General features: G+C 41.8%; 1 protein-coding gene and 1 pseudogene across 4 annotated transcripts in view; one reads left to right on the top strand and one right to left on the bottom strand.

The window, feature by feature from the left end:
- The window catches only part of TRABD (TraB domain containing), a 36,055-nt gene extending 35,135 nt beyond the window's left edge, over positions 1-920 (bottom strand). For 2 of the 3 annotated variants that reach the window (XM_073000596.2, XM_073000593.2), the window contains exon 1: positions 645-920. The gene's annotated coding sequence lies outside the window, so the exon portion shown is untranslated. Of the gene's footprint in view, positions 1-2; positions 108-644 lie in introns of those variants that run through there. The other variant, XM_073000594.2, reaches the window with a different exon arrangement.
- A 9,436-nt stretch (positions 921-10,356) lies between these two features.
- On the top strand, positions 10,357-13,603 carry LOC110089651 (tetraspanin-7 pseudogene; annotated as a pseudogene). Its single transcript, XR_013536977.1, has one exon. The product of XR_013536977.1 is annotated as a tetraspanin-7 pseudogene (transcript).
- Positions 13,604-20,426: the final 6,823 nt, after the last annotated feature.

The following is a 20,426-nucleotide window of genomic DNA, read 5'->3' as shown; positions in this document are numbered from 1 at the left end:
ACCTTTGCTTTCTCTGTATGCCACGTACTTTTAAAAAAGAGCACTGTCAGCTTCTGCCTTTCCTAAGGGAAGGAGGCCCAGAACATTGGTTCAGGCTTCCAGCTTTCTGAACCTCTTTTGCCCCCTGGATTTTTCATTTTAAAAGGAGGGCCCCAGCTTTCAAGACAGCTCCCCCTCTGCCAAGAAAATCCTTCAGGCTCGATATTTATCCAGGTAAGCTGAGGAAAGGGGGAGGGCGAGAGCAAAGAAAAGTTTTGAGAAGCCCAGGAGGCAGGCGCTCTGACTGGACTCCGGAAAGGCGGCTTCCTCCTCCTCCTCCTCCTCCTCGCTCTCCCACCCCAGCACACTTGGCGAAGGGGATCCGGGACCTTTACGACCCGGACCCCTGCCTCTTTCCCTATCCCGGAGTCTTAATTCCTTGCCATTTTAGGGACGGGGCTCGGGGGTGGGGTAGGGCTCCCCTGAAAACAACGCGGGATCGGCCGTGGTTGCACAGCTAACCCACTGGCAACATGCAAGGCGACCTCCTCCTCCTCCTCCTCATTTCCACTCCACTGTCCCCCCCGCCCCGCCCCACTCGGTGCTCGGGGGGGGGGGGTCAATCAAGCAGGAAATGCTCATTACCTCGCCCCAGCCTTACTTACTTTTGCAAGCGCTGCCGCTCCCTGCCAACGTGTGGCGCGTCGGAACCTCCCCGGGAAAACTTGGGGGAAAACAGCAAAAACCTCGAAGGTTCCGGGACCCGACTTGAGAAAGAAAGAAAACCCCAAAAAGCTGGGGGACGGGGGGGGGGAGGGAGGAAAGCCCTCCAGGTACTCGCCGCCGCACATCAGACTGACAACATGTTGGATTAGTCATTCATAGAGGGAGGGGTGGAAAGAAGCAAGCCCCCGCGCTGGATTCTGGGAGCCGTAGTTTCCTGCGGCTTCCTGCTCTTGCCCTTTAAGGAGAAAAGGGCGGAGAGAAGAAGCGCCGACTCCATTTCCCAGAGTGCAGAGCGCGACGCGTGTGCGGTGAACGCAGCCTGTCCCTTATCCGCTCGACTTTAGATTCTGGATAGTTTGGTGCGTTTTCGCCGGGGTTCTTTCTGTGATTCCGGTTTTGTTGGGTTCATTATTTTATTTATTTATTTATTCTGTTTATATCCCGCCTATCTGGTCGTTATGACCACTCTAGGCGGCTTACATAGTCGTAATACTATAATAAAACATAAATAATAAAAAAGAGTTATTACATTAAATAGATAAAACTTCAAGATGGGGAGAAAAATGAAAGATAAGAAGAGAAACAGGTATTAACTGGAGGGGAAGTCCTGCCTGAACATCCAAGTTTTAGTTGTTGTTTTTTAGTTGGTTTTTCCTTGTGATCTTTCACAGGGCACCTGTAGCTAGCGGTTTACAAGCACGTTGGGTTCTTAATACAGTATTGCTTCTTCAGCCCTGTTCCTTGGGGCTTGTTAATGATCAAAATGACATGCCGCCAACTCGTAGTGACACGTCCCCCTATTTTCTAGCCACTGAGTACAGTGCTGTACTCACCGGTAGTTTGCCCTTCTCTTCTCCAGGGGGCGCTGTGGACCTCTGCAGGTGACCAAAGCCTACACAGGCTGGCTCATCTCCCAGAAGGCGGGGGTTGTTGTTCTAACCTGTGGCTCTGCAGCCAGGTGCCCATCTCACTGAGCTGTCTGGCTGGGGTCCTGTTAGGTCCAAATTTGCACATGATTAAAGATCTGCTTGTGTTGCTCATCACCAGAGCCAAGGGCGTGGGGTACAAAATACCACTGTTCTATATACACTGATCCCTTATGAACCTGTTCTTCTGGCACATATTTGATATGATTCCTGGAAAGATGGGCTCTTAAGTTTATATTCATATACCCTTTCCTCCTGTGAGGTCAAGACAGTATAGGCGACTTTTCATTTCATTTCACAACAACCCAGTAAGGTAGGTCAAAAGCAGAGAAAGAGTGATCCAAGACCACCCAGTGTGTTTTGTGGCTTGTTGGGAACTAGAACTTAACTCTCCTGATACAAAATCTAATGTTTTAGGGTTACACTGGATGTATCTGTGTAACCCTTTAAAGGGGTAAATTCTTTAAAGAAGAATTGTAAGTGCAAGGTAATTTAGGCATGGGAGTTTCACTCCAAAGTGTGCAACCCAAGTTCTTAGAAATGCAGTTTCTCTGTCACATATAGTAGGACCCCCGTATCTATGGGATCAGTATCCACAGTTCCATTTACCCACAGTCTGAAAGTATTAAACTATTAATACAGAAAAAAAAGCTAATTTCACATGTATTACCAGAACAGGCCACAGAGTGGAGCCAGAAGCCATGCTATGAATACTTGTTAATGAAGAATACATAGCATGGTCTCTAATGCCCTCTAGTGGCCAGTTCTGTAATCCATGTGAAAAAAATCTTTTTTTTTTCTTTTACCATTCTATATATATAACCATATATAAATATACTATTATAGATAGATTAAAAGTTTGCTATTATCCACAGTTTTCAGTATTCACAGTAGGACTTGGAACCAATTCCCAATGGCTATGGTGGTCTTACTGTACATACTGTATGTACATTGTGAAAATTATTAGACAGCAGATGAGGTTTGTAGGACTGAGCAAAATACGATCCCATATGCCCGAAACAAAAATTTTCCCATCTTACATAACTAAAGAAAGTAGTGGTAGTAAATTTATTATTTATATAATAAATATATAGCTAAATATATATAACCAAAGAAAGCAACAATGGTAGCAAATTTATTATTTATTTAAAATATTTTTACCTCACCTTTCTCCTTAAAAAGAACCAAGGTAGTTTACATCATTAAAAGAGAAAGTATACAAATACAGTACTACACTACAACAAGGTGAACAAAACAACACCAAAACCACATTCAAAAGCAGTAAGCCAGAACAGTTCATTTAACACTCACTGCTGAGGTAGCCAGTCACTGAGGGAAAGCTTGCCTAAAAAGGAAGGTCTTCACCTGCCTGCAGAAGAACAAGAATGATGGGCCAGCCTAGCCTCCCATGGGAGGGAGTTCCAAAATCTGGAAGCAGCAACAGAGAAGGCCCTCTCTCATGTCCCCATCGAATGCACCTGTGATGGTGGTTAGGACCAAGACAAAGGCTTCTCCTGATCATCTTAACACCCAAGCAGGCTCATAAAGGGAGATGTGATCCTTGAGATAGCTTGAACCCAAGCCGTTTAGGACTTTATAGGTTAGAAGCAGGCCTTGGCATTGTGCCAAGAACAAAATCTGCACCCAATGGAGCTGCTGGTTGCCCAGACCCCTCTTTTTATATTCTTTTTAGGCAGGTTGCTACCATGTTTTCGCGAAAACAAGACAGGGTCTTATTTTAATTTTTGCTCCCAAAAAAAAAAAAAAACCCAAAAATCATTAGGGCTTATTTTCAGGGGATGTTTTATTTTATAGTCATGTCATCTTCTGGTTGCTGCACAATGGTGGAGGGCAGAGTTTCATTTAACTAGGGCTTATTTTTGGGGTAGGGCTTATATTACGAGCATCCTGAAAAATCATACTAGGGCTTATTTTCAGGTTAGGTCTTATTTTCGGGGAAACAGGATAGCTCGGCATGTGCATTAGATGTTTCTTTGTTTCCCCCTACATACAAGGTCCTTATCACTTATTGTGAAGTATGGAATGCTTAATGTGTCTTCCATCACTTAGTAGACAGGTGTGGAATCTGCTTGCTCAGGAGGATCCTCGTACCAGGGTCTTCTTAACCCCTGAGTTTGCTCCACTTCCTTAATTAGTACCAGATGCTTTTTTATAAACTTACCAAAGCATAGTCCAAAAAGTTCAGTTCAAGAGTTTAATTTCTCACATTGAGGGCTTATAGCCATAGTTCCTCTGGTTTTGTTGGTCTCCACCTTTGTGTCTTAACTCTCTCTCTCTGGTTCTTCACTTTATCCAGGCCAAACATGCACACACCTTACATCTACATCTGCCAGCAGGAGACTTGGGAGTAAATTGGTTAAGGTTGCACAATATTTTGTCCTCCTGACCCCATCCTACCCCTCTTTTTTGTCAGCAACAACCACAAAAGGAAGTACAGTAACTTCTCTTTGTTCTATATGGAAATAATATGAATTGAACTGGAGACCTCCTCCATGAAAAGTATATGCTCTATCACAGGACTATTATCCTTCCCCTGTGTGCAAGAGACCTAGAATGCTGAGTACCAGTCATTAAAATACTGTAAAATGGAAAAAATTGCCCCTGTTTAGGGAAGGAAGAGGTACTGTACACAGAAAGGAATCCATATCTTAGGTTGGTATCCTGAATGGCAGCTCTTCTCTGTGTTAAGCTTTTATCAGCAATCACATCTAAACATTTTGTGATTCCCAACTGCACACTAGCATAAACTAATCTTGCTTCATTCCTTGAATTAATATTTCCTGAATCAGAACATCTACAAGACTGCCTCCAAGTGGCTATATCTTTAAAAGCCAACATTGTTGATAGATTATTTCCACTTAAGTGAGAAAGGACACCAGTGTTTCCTGTACACCAATAAACCTGAGTGGTGGTACTAATAAAAGACCAGAGCACAGTGTGCTGTCCTCTGAAGATGCTGGCCACAGAGACTGGCGAAACGTTAGGAAGAACAACCTTCAGAACACGACCGAAGAGCCCAAAAAACCCAGAACAACCATAATAAAAGATTGTCGCTAAAGATAACAAACATGAATCCAGGAATATAGTCAAAATACCAGCAAAAGAGTGTTATGGGAAAGTGATCAATTGCTGCCATAAAATTGTGATTCACTAAATCTTTAGCACCCTGGAGAGGGAAAAAACCGGCTCTGCTTAGAAAAATCTGAACATTTCTCAATCCCCTACAATACAATGCCCTAGAGGCAAAATCCGGAGCTGGAGTCCCAAAGGCAGTTCGTGTCGTTCTGCCAACTCCTGCGACGTTGCTGGAACCAGTTGTATTGGCTCTTGCCTTTCCATTGGACCATTTCAGCAAAGTGGAGAGGGGGGATCTGCTGCTTGGGTAACAGCCTATCCTCCAGATTACTTTACCCAGGCTTCATGCTCTGGAGAGGACACTCCTCGATTCAGAGCATGTTACCATAGTCTCTCGAGACTGAAGGATGCCTATGATGACAATGCACAAACCAGAAAAAAGCTATAATTGTAAATAGATGTTCTTTGGCTGCATATAAATTAGATACAGTTCAGGTGGATCTTGTTATTATGTGCAGCAGATTCAGCTCAAATTATAACATACCAATGAACACATGATACTCCATTCTTCAGTCATCAGAATGAGCTGAGAACCATAAATTCCTCAAAAACATTGGGAAAAATTGCATCTCTAATATCATTGATTTAAGCCTGTCTCTAGAAGAAGTTGTAGTAAATTATGTTTCTTTTTTTTAAAAGTAATCTAGTAGAAACAGTTGTTCCTTTCTGGCACTAATCACTTCATGCCCAAATGTCTAGATACTGTGATGTAAGTAATCTGTGAAATCAGCTTCTCCTCTAGAAGTCAGTATTCAAAGTTGATTGTGTTGTGCTCACTTCAGTCCAGATTAGTCACTGTTCTGAAAGTTGAGCTACTTTGGGTGATATACTACAAAATACAAAGAACATGTATTATAAAATCAGCCATAAAAGACACTAATAGACTATAATTACAGATAACATAGGCAGCAGAAACTAACAGTTTCCTTCATTCAGCATTCCTCTCCTTCTTCTTTCTCTATCCCATTATCTGGGGAGGACTTCCCCAATGGCATCCCTTAAAATACTGATTCAGGCACTTCTTAAAGGTGTGGAGGGAGGGAGCTTGGCACATTTCTTGTGGGAGAACATTCTGTAGAGAGGGTGCCACTGTTTAGAAGGCCTGGTTTCTGGTTGATGTTTTATGGGCTTCTCTAGGGATCAGTAACTGCAGGTGTGAGGTCTGTGAGGGCTGGATCAGATGGGTGACAGAACATGGAAGGAGGTGCTTGTTATGGTATAGCAAGAAACAGACTTCTGACTTCTCTTTAGAGCATTCCTTTTTCTTTGCCAAGCTGCTGTTGGTTAAAGATATCCAAATATGTACGTATACAATAGAGACTTAGCTGCTTTCCTTGGAGCAAATATGGACTTCTTTCATGGCTTTCTTTCTCCCCTTTTGCACATGAATACCTGGTTTATTTTATCATGGTTTATTAAAATTATTTTCAAGCCATCTTTTTTTCTCTGAGGAGCTCAAGGCAATCTAGATGCTTCTCTTCAGTCTTACCCACTGTATCTCTGAAATCAGCCCCTGTTCTTCCATAAAACTCAACTATGAATGCTGAATACTTTGCATGATCCAGATTAATAATAATTATGTACCATAAAGTGAACTTCAGATTATGGGGACCCCTTTTCTAGGTATAGAGTACTCAAAATGGTATACTTGCCCATGGGTACACAGTCTGGCTCTTCCTGAGGCAGGGGAACATTATGGAATCATACTTCTAACCCAGCTTGCTTAGCTATCCAGACATCTTCAGTCTAAATTACTTATGATGAATGTGGTACAGTGGGGTCTCTACTTAAGAACTTAATCCGTATTGGAAGGTGGTTCTCAAGTTGAAAAGTTCTTATGTTGAATCTGCATTTCCCATAGGAATGCATTGAAAACCATTTAATCCGTATCTGCTCTTTTCCGTCCATAGAAACTACAGTGGAACCTCTGCTTAAGAACTTAATCCATTTTGGAATGGTGTTCTTAAGTTGAAGCAAAATTTCCCATAGGAATGGACTGAAAACCAATTAATCCGTTCTGGCTGTTTTTTGTTATGTAAAGGTGCGTTCGTACATTGAAGCATTAGTTCCCATAGGAACTAATGCAAAGCTGGTTAATACGTACTCTACCACTAGGGGGAGAATTTTTTTTTAACCTAAGATGACCTAAGGTTAAAAAAAAGAACAGGAAAGTTTTTTTTTCCTTTTCTTATCTTGGATTTCTGTTCTCAAATAGAAGCAAAATTTAGCAAATGGAGCTGTTCTTAAGTTGGATTGTTCTTAAGTAGGGATGTTCTTAAGTAGAGACCCCACTGTAGTCATGTGCAAAGAACCCTCCCACTCCTTGCCCTCTTGATAGATGCCTCCATCTATCTCAAAGACATGAGATGAACAGCCCCCCTTTGGGTCATGGGGGACAACTTGATCATTCTTTTCTCCCCAATGTCCTTGTTCTCCACCCCCCAGTTAAAAAAAATCAGTTAAAGGTAATGGTACTTTTTCAGCAAACATCCCAAACAATCAATTTCTATAAGGAAAAAAAAAGGAAGGGAGTAGAATCACGGAAGTGGATGAAGCCCTCCAAGATGCAGAGATGGGCATGACCAGACACCAGCCTCCGGAAATAGCCTACCCGGGGTTTAAAATAATACAAAAAGCCCAGGCCCTTTCCTTAATATTGCCCATCTACTAGGTTAAACCACTTAGTTCACATGGGCCATAGCTACACACGCACACAAAGCAGGAATTTTTTTAAAAAAATGTTCTAGTTCAATTTGTATACTACCTACTAGTGTTCTACTTACATCTTTGTTAATGAAGAAAATATTAAGAAGACACCATCACCATACAGCATTCATCCACATTTAATCAAACCTTGCAGCAAAGCCCCTGGAATTTGTCCCAGACTGGAAACGGAAAAGCATAAACTATTTTATTTTGAGGTTAAAGCAATCATTACCTGTAAATCATTAAGCTCCATAAAATTCTTATCTTTACTATGAATAGTACAAACTGCTGATTGAAAACACAGATTGCCATGTGTTTTTTTCCCCAGAGGCAATTTTATTTAGAAAAAGTAGAGGCATTTCATTCTTTTATTATCACTAGTAGGTATAGTGGAAAAATGGCTGGATTTAGTACAAAAGCTTGACTTTTAGGACAAAAGCTGTAACTACATTTGGTTATGCATGGATCAAGCAAAATTTGGCATTAGGGTTGACAAGCTGTTTTCACATGAACCCAAGTCATATCATGTCAAATGTGTATTCAAATTTAACCCTGGGTTGCTTGTATTGACAATTTAATTTTTCATATTAATGTATTTTGTTATATTCATATCAGTTCATGTTAGTTTGTTTCCAAGGTTTGCTCAAGTACATCACTAGACTGCACTGTGCTCCACCATCAGGCCATAAGATTGCTGGTATGATTTCTTGGGATCAAACTATACATTACTTTAAAGATGTATGGCACTATTACAGTTTTCAGACAATTTTTGCCATACTGCTGGAAATAAATGTTTGTTTTGATAAGGTGAAAATGACCTGGTCAGTTCTGACTTATGGGGATCTTTGTCTGGGTTTTCCAGGTAAAGAATATTTAGAAGTGGCTTACCATTCCTTTCTTCTTGGGCAGCTGGCTCTGCTCATACGAGGCAGAGTGGGGAACTGAACTCCTAAAATCTGGCTCCACAACCAGATACCTAAACCTCTGAGCTATCCAGCCAGGTTATGTTCTTTTTAGGGTTTCATTTTTCTACACCACTACCCCTGGAATTCTCTAGACATTGTTAAACTGTTACAATATTTTGGAGGAAAACCAGATAAAAGCTGCTAAAATACAGTTTTTGCACATTATTTAGAACACACTGAATTACCTTCCTGAGCCAGTCTTCTGTACATTGTTGATACAGAGGCTCTAACTAGGAAATACTGTACTGTAGTCTCTTTTTTCAGGGAACATACTAGGTGACTAACATATATTGCATCAAGGACTAATCTCTTGCTGCCAGCTGCAGAATCCTTTCCTTTTATGACTTGCAGTTCAAAGAACGGAGTGAAAAATCGATCTGCTATACGGGCATCTGTTTATTATGCCATAAATCTATCAAATGGAAATCTAACATGTCTATTTATTTCTCCCACCTGGAATTACATACTGTTTACTATGCATGAATAGGAGCATAAGAGCAGACGGGATGGATATTCAGCTAAGAATATTTTTTATTACAGTATCTCAGCATAGTAGCCTGGTTTCCTGCAGGATTTTTATCTTCCCTAGAATAATTCATGAGTCACTGAAATAGATTCTGGGAGGGGGGTGATTACAAGGTTCTCATTCATCTCCATAATACAATATGGCATTGTCAGGTACTGTAGCCTGTATCTTTAATCCTCTGTTTCATGATGTGGCAGCTCCACAGAAACCTATATAATGGAACACTGCAACTATATTGTATTCTAACTATTTATGAGTGCTACCAGACTGAGTGCAGTTCCATCTTTGCTCCTTGATGGATTATACCCCCACTCCTCTTTTTTTGGTGCAGAAAGGGAAAAGATGTAAGACACAGTGGAAAAACATTGGACCATGAGAAGTGGAAGTCAATGTCATCTGGACCTCCCTTGCAATTCCATGAATGAGGCACCACAGAAGCCTTATCAGGGAAGCTCTCTTTTTCTGCATTTGATTAGCATCTTCAATGATAAGAAAGAGAATTTACCTGCCTGAGAGTCAGGCATGGGAACAGCTTCTACTGCATTATAGCCCCAGTTGAGATTGGATGAAAAATCTTGTGATCTTCAGCTTTGAGGGGTGGGGCAGGGTGGAATGGTATGTCATATTTTAGAAGAACTCTTATCTCTTGAGATGGGAAAGATCAACAGAAGGAACTTCCAGTTTTCTTATCAGCATTGATTTTCCTGTGTGGCACTTAAGTGAAAAACCAGTCTCTGAGTAATAAAAGCTTGGTGGAATGAAGAAACCGGAGACCATGACCAACTCATCTACTAAAGGCGGGCTAAATTACTAGAAAGGCAATGACAGGAGTTTCTAATGCCATTGAGTGACTACCTGTGGAGGAGGCAGTTTTCAATCTTTCCAGAGGTCCCCTCTTGTGTTTCAGAAACGGCGTTGGCTGGAAGCTCAACAATATGCCAGGATAATCATTTGATCAGAGAGGCAGTCAAGCTGGTTTTGCAATGTGCAATCTTCCTTGTATTCTACAAGAAGCACAGTGGGCATTTTTTTAAAAAAGAAAGAGGTCTGTATGCTGATTTTGGACCAGTTAAAACAGACTGAGAACTCTGCACGTCCATATTTTCAAGAGCTGCCCTGGAATCTCAGCAGCTACCTCCTCTGCCATGCAAGACCTATTGAACTCCAAAGGAATATAACTCAACATCATCATCTGGCGGCAACATCTCTGTATTTCTAGAAATTCCCAGTGAAGGCCACAGTTAATTACCAGCTTGCAAATGAAGATTAACTACAACATTAGCTAAACGTGATCTAAAGGTGGCATCTGGAGTGTCCATCAGCAACACCTAGCATCGCTTTCTTCCTCCCTCCAGATCAGTTATCAGCACCTCGGAAGTCTATCTCCCCTCACCAGAAAGGTATCATGACTCTGCTCAAGCTTTTTCTCATGGCTTTCAGCTTTGTCTTCTGGGCAGCAGGTCTCAGCATGCTCATCATTGGCATTTGGGCCAAGCTTTCACTAGGCACCTACTTGGTGCTGTCCACCAATGAGTACCCTCATATTGCCTTCATTTTGTTGGCTACTGGCGTTGCTGTCATTGTGTGGGGCTTTCTGGGTTGCTTTAGTGCTGCCACTGAACACCGTTGCCTCCTGCGTACTTATGGGAGCTTTCAGCTGGCTGTGTTGGCGGCTGGTTTAGCAGCAGGGCTCTCCAGCTTATTTTATCGCAAGGATGTTGCAGAGAGTTTCCGGAATGGGTTGTGGGAAGCTGTCAGTTCCTACACAGAGGACGAGGAGAAGGCAGAGGCTTTGGATTTCATCCAGCGTACCTTGGACTGCTGTGGAGTGGAGAGTTATCGTGACTGGTTTTCCTCCCCTTGGTCTATGGAACAACAGGTGCCCAATGGGTCAGTGCCTGTGAGTTGCTGCCAGATGTGGAAAAGGTGCCTGCACAGCCCTCTCCCTTCAGATGCCCGGGGTATTTACCACGATGGATGCTTTAGCAAAGTCTGTAAGTTTGTGAGTGACAACATGTTCTACATTGCCACTGCTGCACTTGGGCTGGCTGTCATGCAGGTGGTGGGCATTGTCCTGGCTTGCCTCCTGGCTGCTCGAATTTTGCCACATGCTGAGCCACCAGGAGATGCCCTTCCACACTGACCTCACCTGTGCCCAGCACTGAGATCTTTCCTCCAGCAGCCACTCTTCCAAAAGTATTGTTCTCCAAGCAATGCCCTCACCACCTGCCTGGACGAAGTCTTCCAGCCATAGCTGACAACATGCACTGCTACAGCATTTCGTAGTCTTTGCAGCCACTTCTAGAAATTCCTTTAAACTGCTGCCTGCAGCTTTCCCTTTATCTTCTTTCAAACTGCTATTTGTACCACCTTCTCTTCCAAGGAACCTACCCACCACCTGTCCCTTTTTTCTTTGCTGCCAAGACTAAAAACTCAGTACTTTTTTCTTTTGCAGTATCTCTCCACATACCAAATCTAACCCAGCCTGTGTGTTTCTTGTTTTTTAACTGTCCAGAGTAGACCTTTGGTCTAGATGGGTGGGATAGAAATCCAATCAATCAGTCAATCAATCAATCAATCAATCAATCAATCAATCAATCAATCAATCAATCAATCAATCCCTTCAGATAACTTGCAACCATGGTTCCAGATAGTTTGGTAACAACTCATTAATTCTACCTGTTTCTTCTGCTGCCTTTCCCAACAACAAGGGGAGAGGAAAGCTATCCTCATTTTAGGTGCTACTGAAAGGGCCATTTTTGCTGGAATGCTGGAGGGAAGAAGAACAAGCTTGTATCTTTTCTTGCGGCAGTCGGTGAACCATTTGATATGAGGCACTCTATGGAATACTGAAATGGATGGGGAAGAGAACAGCATGGGGCAAACAGAGATTTATGGAGTGAATTACATTCTATAGGATGAAAGTATTGTAGGGCAAAAGCTGTCTCAGGGGAGGGGAAAGGAAAATTAAGGTCATGTCTGTGAAAGTAAAAAACTTAATAGAAAAATGTACTAGCATGTTTAGCTGTCTCTTGCTTGGCCATGAACGTCTAGGCAAGGTATATTTCCTTAGGATGTGGGACGACTTTGATGTTTCATTAAGGGACTTATCTTGAAAACTGGCAATTCCAGTTTTCAATCAATGGAAGATACGAGATAAACTTTTATTCTTTGCAAAACTTAGTGTAAACCCAGAAGATTGAAAAGGATGGTTATTTCTTTCCAAAACTGCTCTCAAGAACATTTTCCATGGATGTATCTCCTTGAAGGAGCTACATTTCATTAAGGATGTATGATATTTTCCTTACCCAGGAGTCACAGCATTCTACATCTCTTTATATACAACAACCCCTTATAAAATGGTTGACAGCTTTTACAATTTTCTGGCTGTAGTGTGTGAAAACTGTTCCGCACGCTTTCTGGCTTCACTGAATAAACATGAGAAGTTGTATCGAGTCTCAGCTGAAGCCACTGGAAAAAAATGTTGACTTTAATGTGGAAAAGACTGTAAAATTTCCAGAAATACAATATATTAAAGATAACCATTTGGGAAATTGGAAGTGTTTGTGATACTTTGATTGTAGCAATGTATCAGAATTTCTAACTATAAGAGACCTTTATATTGTTATCTTTCTGCAGTCTTGTAATTGCATCTGTCCTCCCTTTGCTCCCCCACCCCCATGAGCTATTAAGAAAAGCTGCAGACTGGAATAAAAATACATTTGTGTTAGCCTAAATAGTGTGGAGTGAATATATGCAGCATATTAATTTTTCTGTTTGATCAACCCAGGGACCAGATAAGAGGGTTCAGTGGGAAGCTTTGGATACAGCAACATGTTTTAATTTTCAGATCTGTTTTTTGAAAGAGATTATATCTATTTATGTTAGATTCTGCATATATAAAACAAAAGGTACCTGTTCAGCAAGCTGGTACTTTTTTAGATGGAAAACAAAAGTTAGAGATTAGTAGATTTAAGATTGAAAAAGGAGTTTTTCGGAAGGGAAAAATATTACAGATAAATAGTGCAAGGTATGCATTTTACAGTCAACTCTTTCCAGTTAAGCTAAACAAATCAGGCAGGTACATATACATATGCAGAGAGGGATGAGGAGTATTAAAACATGGCATGAGAAAAAACAACATGGGGAGACAGAAGCTGTATACTGCTCATACTACTCTGCTGCCCAGAGTAGACCTTTGGTCTAGATGGGCGGGGTATAAATCTAATCAAATAAATAAAATAATACTGAATCTGAAATCATTTTTATAGTTTTTAAGAAAGCTTCTATTTATATTGAAAGAACATTCTGAAAACTGGTGAATTCTTTGAAAGGCCCTAGTTATGAAAATATTTTTAACTGCTAGTTATATGATTCTTTTGCTTATGTCACTAAAGGTTACAGCTGTGTGTTGTGTGGAACTGTGATGGAAAGTGCTGTCTATCTATTAGTAGCAGTGTGAGAATGTGAAGGTCTCTCTCTCATAAATAATGAATTAGTCATGTATTAACTGGAAAAGATAACAGGTCAGCATCTGGCTGACTGCACATGTGATATAAAACATGCTTTGACTGGATCACCATTTGATTGGTGCTCTTAATTGCAAAAAAAAATAAAAATCCTAATAATCTTCTGTTTATGATCTAACAAATTCCAAGGCCAGATTTAGACAAGCCAAATGTTCCTGGACTAAAAACTACTATTATCCCTGACCACCGGCCATGCTGATTGAAGACAAGGGACATTTATTTATTACATTCATAATCCTCTTTTCCTCCAAGGAATATATCTGCCCCTCTCCAGCTTATCTTCACAGTGGCACAGTGGTTAAACTGCTGTACTGCAGCCAAAACTGCTCAAAACCCAGGGTTGATCAAGGAGGGACATCACAGAGTTCTTCACATAAGGCTCTCATACAGAAGATTTGTCCTCTGTTGCTCTAGAGCACAGGACTAGAATCAGTAAGTAATGGAATCCTATGTAAACAGATTTTGGATGAGCATTAGAGGAAACTCGGTTTGGAAATGATATGTAATTTAAAAAACACAACTGTGTTTCCCTTACCCACATTGTCTAAAGTGTGACTTCCCCCACCCCACCCCTTTACATTTCTCCATAGTAAAATTTTAGCCACTGTCCCTCACTATAGGGACAATATTTTGCCCACTGGGTTACAGCATTTTAAAAATATTTTCCCACATACACTAGTGAACATCCAGTGAAATAAACTGGCATAATAGTAAGTACCGAGGGAGCTTCAACAATACCTGCATTCATCTGTGTTCTGGCAGAGTTGTTTTTAATCATGTGTGACCTTTCTGACACAGTCTATCAAGTTGTCAGTTTCTCAAGGCAGGGTGGTGGGAAAATTCAAGGTCTGACATTGCATCAATGTCTGTGTCTGTCTCAGAATAGAGAGAGACTTGTTTAACAATATATTACTGTACATACTGAACCATAGAACATATTTTCTGTACGACAATATATAAGAATCCTATTTATTAATTAAATTAGTGCTTAAAGCTGCTAAGGCATTTGAAGGAATTTAGATGGATTTGAAAATTCCATCAGACCCCGAAAGCAGTAAAACGTGAGACCTACGTGTATCTCTAACTCTCTCCCCCACACCAACAAACTCTTCCTAGGGTAAGGTTCCACTTTAGACCACTGCATCCCATAGTCTATGTATACTGCAAGGCAGGGGGTGAGTAAAGTGCAGCCACCACACCTGATCTTGTGGTTCATATTCCAATCCTCTATAAAAATGGTTTTACCATTAAAAAAGTGGGGATAAAGTACCACTCCTAGTAGCTCTCTGGAGCAGTAATACCCCTTCTAAATAGGTTGTAGCCCTCTTATTGACACTCTCTAACACCAATCAATATTGATTTCTCAAAAGTGGAAAAATTCTGGCCAATACTAATTTATTTTCTCTTTTTTTAAAAAAAAATCACTCAAAAAAGATTTTTCACATTTTGCACAGTTCATGCAATCCCCAGAGAAATCAAGGAAAGGAAAATTGCCCTCACCCTGGACCCAGTGAAATTGCCTCCTCCTACCACAAGCACTCTCTGGGTGGTTCACAACCCATCAAAGTCATAATCGGAAATCATACAATAAGAATCAGAGTATACAATAAATACACCTCAAACCCTGAAACAATAAAGTCTACTGGTTGTTGTGGATTTTTCAGGCTCTTTTGCCATGTTCTTAAGGTTGTTCTTCCTAATGTTTTGCCAGTCTCTGTGGCCGGCATCTTCAGAGGACAGGAGTCAGAACTCTGTCTGTGCTCCGTCTGTGCTCTGGAGTTCTCACTCCTGTCCTCTGAAGATGCGGGCCACTGGCAAAACGTTAGGAAGAACAACCTTCAGAACACGGCAAAAGAGTCCGAAAAACCCACAACAACCATCAGATCCTGGCCGTGAAAGCCTTTGAGAATAAAATCTACATTTTAAAAGAATTAAACAAATTTAAAACAAGGTTTAACATCTCAGATCATAGTTAAAACATTTCAGTTCAATAGTTAAAACACCATAAAAGGTAGCTTTATATAATTCCTTTTAAACTAATTTCCTAAACACTGAGTGGAAAGGTGCCTGACAAACCTCTGTAGGAAGCTTATTCCAGAGGGAAGGGGCTCTGACGAGGAAAACATGGTTCCTGCTGTTAGCTCCTTTGGCTTCCTTGAGTGTCACAATTTTAGCAGGAAGGACTGTGAGGAGTGGGTGGAACAGGTAGCAGGTATTGAGGTCTTAAACCATTAAGGGTGTTATAGATCATGATCAGCATCTTGAATTGAACATGGACACTAACGGGGAGCCAGAAAAGGTGTGCCAAGACTGGGGATATGTGTTCATAAATGCTGACACCTGTAATCAGTCTGGCAGTTGCATTTTGAACATGCTGAAGTTTCCATACTAACTTCAAGGACAGTTCTATGTAGAGAGCATTACAGTGGTCTATTTCAGAAATGACCAATGCATGAACCATTGCTGCTAGGCATTTCTTATCTAGGCTTGGCAAGCAACCAACGTTGATAAAAAGCAGAGAGCTGGGACCAAGAGCACCTCCCACTGCAAACCCAGTCCTTCAGGGCAACGGTAACCCCACTCAGACCAGATAAATATCCCTCTAACCAGTCTGACAATCCTCCCAACAGCAGAATCTGTGATCATCTGGACTCAGTTTCTAATTATTGGCCCCCTTCCAGTCTATTATAAATGCTAGTCACCACTTGCCATTGAAGAAAAGGAGAGGTAGAGCTGTATGTCATCTGCATGTTGGTGACAATGAATTCCAAATTTCCATATGACTTCTGCCAGCAGCTTCATATAGTTATTCAAAAACATTGGGGAAATGGACAGTCCTTGAGGGGGCCTCATAACAGTGGTCCCAATGGGTGGACACTGACTCCCTGTGAAGGAGAGAGAGTGTGTGTGCCGTCCTCCACGCAGCAGAGTGCAGAAGAGGGACCAGGATGCGTGGAAGGGATATTGGTAGACATAGAGCAGGAACAAATAGAGGAGACAGGGAGTTTGGAGGCTGATGAAAGAGGGGAGGAGCTAGACCTAATTGTATGGGAGGGAGATATAAAAGAGACAGAAGGCGCGCGAAGTTTCAGCATTCTAACGGGCACACACCCTGACAAGAAGGACCAGGGAGTGCTGGACAGGAGGGTTTCTCCACGCTCCTCAAGGAGTTCCTGAATCTCCAAGCTGGCGGCGGACTTCTGCCTGACCCTAAAGATCTGCGCGCGAGGGGAGAACTTGAGCCACTGGAATGGACGGTAGTGGTGTATCCGTGCAACCAACGTGGGGGGGGGGAGGAGGGTGATTCGTCCCAGTCCCTCTTTACTCCAGCCTCAGCGAGAGGGAGACTGGGTGAGACACCCCTGCTGTGGGACGGTGTGTGCGGTGAGGAGCACCCCCCTGAGGCCCATGACCGACAAGGAACGATTTGGTCCGGCCCCTCAATAAGGACAGACATTCAAACACCTGAAGTTAAGGTGCGGTGTTATCATCCGCTGCCAGAACATAGTTTAATGGACCCGTTTGAGCCAATGGAGTTGAGTTTATTTACCAATAAATCAAGTTGTGTTAAAAAATAGGGAACAGCCTCTGACTCTCATTCCCGCGCCAAGACAGGGGTCGCACACGGTAACCAACGAACCTAATCACACTCCCCAAGCAGTACCATCTTAGATTGACCCTTGAGGAAGGATTCGAACCACCAAAGAATGGAGCCCCAAGTCCTAAACTTGATAGCCCTCTCAGAAGGATATCATAGTCCATCAAAGGCTGCAGGAAGATCCAGAAGGACCAGCAGGCAGAGATGGTGGTCTTTTGACTCAAGTCCCAAGTCCTGAGTTCGAGTCTTTGGTATCAAGTCCCAAGCCTAAAGTCCAAGTCCCAAGTCTTGGCCAGAGGCCAAGAGGGGCCATGTGTACATATGTGCCTGGCTTCCCTTCCTGGAGCAGGCCCTTACCTCCATGTACACTAGTGGCTCCCCCCACTGCCTACCTGCTCCTGCCATACCCTTGCCCCCCCTGCCCCCCCTGCCCCTACCCCCTGCTGCTGCCTCACACCACTGTCTTCAGTAGCAAACTGTAGGCTCAGCTTCCTTTCCAAAAGCTAGGCCTGCTGTTTCTAGGCATACTCAGAGGTCTGAGCATGCCCAGAAGCAGTGGGCCTGCTTCTGGAAGGGAAATCAAGCTTGCTGCTTGCTTCTGAGGGCAGTGCCCTGCAGCAATGGCAGGAGCAGGAAGGAAGGCATGGAGGGGGCGCTTTACCAGCAACTTGGAAAAATAGTCGCAAGTCAAGTCCTTGGGGGAAAAATCCCTAGTCAAGTCCAAGTCAAGTTGCTGGTGTGACTTAAGTACAACTCGACAGCGAGTCTCAAGTTGCAAGTCCCCATCACTGCCAGCAGGGTGACATTCCCCTTGTCTGCTTCCTTCAGAAGGTTATCTTGCAGGGAACAAATGCTGTTTCATTCCCATGGTAATTAATTTGCCAGTATCCTGAAGTGGCTCACTAATTAAGCCACTTTACAACATTGGCAAACTCAAACCAGAAGACTTGCTTTTGAATGGTTCCAGCAGTCACATGCATTGGAACTGATCCAAATCAGGATGATCCTACCCACACCAAAAACGTTGAAGCCCCTAGTAGGGGCGCAGGAAAGTATGGATAGGCCCACTCTGGGGATAGTTTGGCTTTCTCCAACAAAGGCATTGCCAGATTGCTGTCTTTAAGAGCGAAACATCCGGTTCCCACAGTGGACCAAACACTGGGAAACACCCATGTAGTTGCCCTCTATGAACAGTGTGTTTTAAATTAAAGGGGGAAAACAGGAACATTTTAAAAAGAGGTTTACAAACTGAAAAATGAGATATAAAACGGGAAAGAAAGTGATTGGAAACAGTGTAGAGCAAGGAAGATCACTTTGATAATACAAATGATAATCCAAAGAAATGAATTGGACACAAGCATTTACATTGCTGGAATAGCTGAACTGATGTTGTCTGTTCAAAATTTGAAAAAGGAGTGCGAGAAGGAACAGAAAAGAAGAATGTTCATCTATTGTGCCAATATTGTTTTTAGTAGTTTTTAAGATCTCCTTAGTGTCCGTGTGCTAAAGATAATGTTTTCATGAATTCCTTTTTCCACCATTTCCAAGCATCCTGCTAAGCTAGGTAAAGGTAAAGGTTCCCCTTGACATTTAGTCCAGTCATATCCAACTCTAGGGGGCAGTGCTCATCCCCGTTTCCAAGCCATACAACCAGCGTTTGCAGACAGTTTCTGTGGTCACGTGGCCAATGCAACTAGACACGGAATGCCGTTACCTTCCCACTGTGGTGGTACCTGTTTATCTACTTGTAATTTTTTACATGCTTTCGGACTGCTAGGTTGGCAAGAGCTGGGAAAAGTGACAGGAGTTCACTCCGTCACGTGGATTCGATCTTATGACTACTGGTCTTCCAACCTTGGAGCACAGAGGCTTCTGCGGTTTAACCTGCAGTGCCACTATGTCCCTCCTGCTAAGCTAGCTCCATTTAAATTTTGTGTCTGCATTTTTCAGTACAGCTATACCTATTCCCATCTGATTTAGTATTGGAGACAGAATCTTATATGAAGTAAACTTTCATTTATAACAAACATATAAACAGTGTGCTTTAAATAAATGAGGGAAATAGATAAACCCTTTAAAAAATTTTTTATTTGATTCTGGTAAAAATACACACATGGATGAGTTCTACATATGGCACATGTAAAAGCTGTCTCTTCCCCCACTTTGTTTATTGTGGAAATGCATGTTTACCATAGCACCATATGTTATTTATCACCACCTTGGAAACTTTGGAAACTACAGGTTCTCTCTGTTTCATATCTGATACTAAAACAATAACTGAAAAAATCAACAGGAGTTCACAGCTGATCACAGAGTAAAGCAGAGTCTATATTTATGACTGACAGAGGTCATCTTTGAGGCCCTATGTCTCATAACTAATTGTATTAATAATATAAGACTATTTCCAAGCATACCGAACAATTCAGTTACATTTTACTCTGTGGAAACTCCAATAAAACATTTATTAGTCTTATGAGAAGCAATAAAGACAATACTGTATAATGTTCAAATGTCTTTATGATTATGAATGCTGTTTATTTTGATTGTGCTGTTTTTATTGTTATTTAATGATATTTTATGATTTTGTAAGCCGCCCCGAGTAGACGTTGTCTAGGGGGGGCGGGGTATAAATCGAATAAATAATAAAATAAAATAAAATAAAATAAAATAAAATAAACAAACAAACAAACAAACAAACAAACAAATAAATAAATAAATAAATAAATAAATAAATGTAAGGGTTGTTGTTGTGTTGTTTAATAGTTAAGTTGCGTCCGACTCTTCGTGACCCCATGGACCAGGCCCTCCTGTCTTCCACTGCCTCCCAGAGTTTGGTCAAAAATGTAAGGGTAACTCCTGGCTATTAAGAAGCAGAAGGAATGAGCAGAAATGTCATGGAGTGGAGAGAATTGCAATTCTGGCACTTCTAAATGTGTTTGCTAGCTTGTCTACACAGTCCCTAAGAACATAAGGGCAAAGATATTACAATAATCACATAGACTGGCTACCTAAAAAGAGATGTAAAGCTCTAGTACCTTTAATAGTTATGTAGAATAGAGGATTTCTTCAGGTTTATGGCTAGGAGATTCTAGGAGATCTATTTTACACATGCATTCGCACACACACAGACACACAGACACACACACACACACTAATGAGAGCAACCTAAAACAACACTATAGGGCTAAAAAGAATAAGATTAGTATATTTCCATTGAAATCTTTGGGAAGGCCATTGGTGTAGCAAGTGAGGGCCATGTGGTATGTGATTTTAACTGCAATTAGCAGTTCATGTGCAATTAAAAATAAATAAATA

This window comes from Pogona vitticeps, chromosome 5 (assembly GCF_051106095.1).
Source record: "Pogona vitticeps strain Pit_001003342236 chromosome 5, PviZW2.1, whole genome shotgun sequence".
Taxonomy (NCBI): domain Eukaryota; kingdom Metazoa; phylum Chordata; class Lepidosauria; order Squamata; family Agamidae; genus Pogona; species Pogona vitticeps.
Note: the sequence above shows the minus strand (reverse complement) of the source record. Positions and strands in the feature narration are given on the sequence as shown.